This window comes from Phalaenopsis equestris, unplaced genomic scaffold, assembly GCF_001263595.1.
Source record: "Phalaenopsis equestris unplaced genomic scaffold, ASM126359v1 Scaffold212889, whole genome shotgun sequence".
NCBI lineage: Eukaryota > Viridiplantae > Streptophyta > Magnoliopsida > Asparagales > Orchidaceae > Phalaenopsis > Phalaenopsis equestris.
Genome location: NW_018231785.1, coordinates 9,986 through 10,351, shown reverse-complemented (window position 1 = coordinate 10,351; position 366 = coordinate 9,986).

Sequence of the window (366 nt, the reverse complement as noted above, 5' to 3'; positions counted from 1 at the left end):
TGAGCTCCTAGCCACCTCCCCCTAGCCGGTCAGCCAACCTAGTGGCCGGAAAAGCCCAAAACCAAGAGCCACTCCCATGGCACCTCACCCAAATCAAACCTAGAGGCCAGCTCATCCAAATCAAGCTATGGAGCTCCTCTGCCTTCCACCTAAGCACTACATTACACCTCTTGATTGGCCACGACAACCACCATAACCCCATTTTTATAAAAGTCCATCTTTTGAGATTGGTATAAGACCCCCTTGAATGGGACCACGACATCAAATTATCTACATAGAGAGTCCCTAAAATCACACAAAGAGCCTCTTTGAGACCTCCTCAGCGCAACCCAACCACCACATTGCCCTGAATCCCCTTGCCGGAGT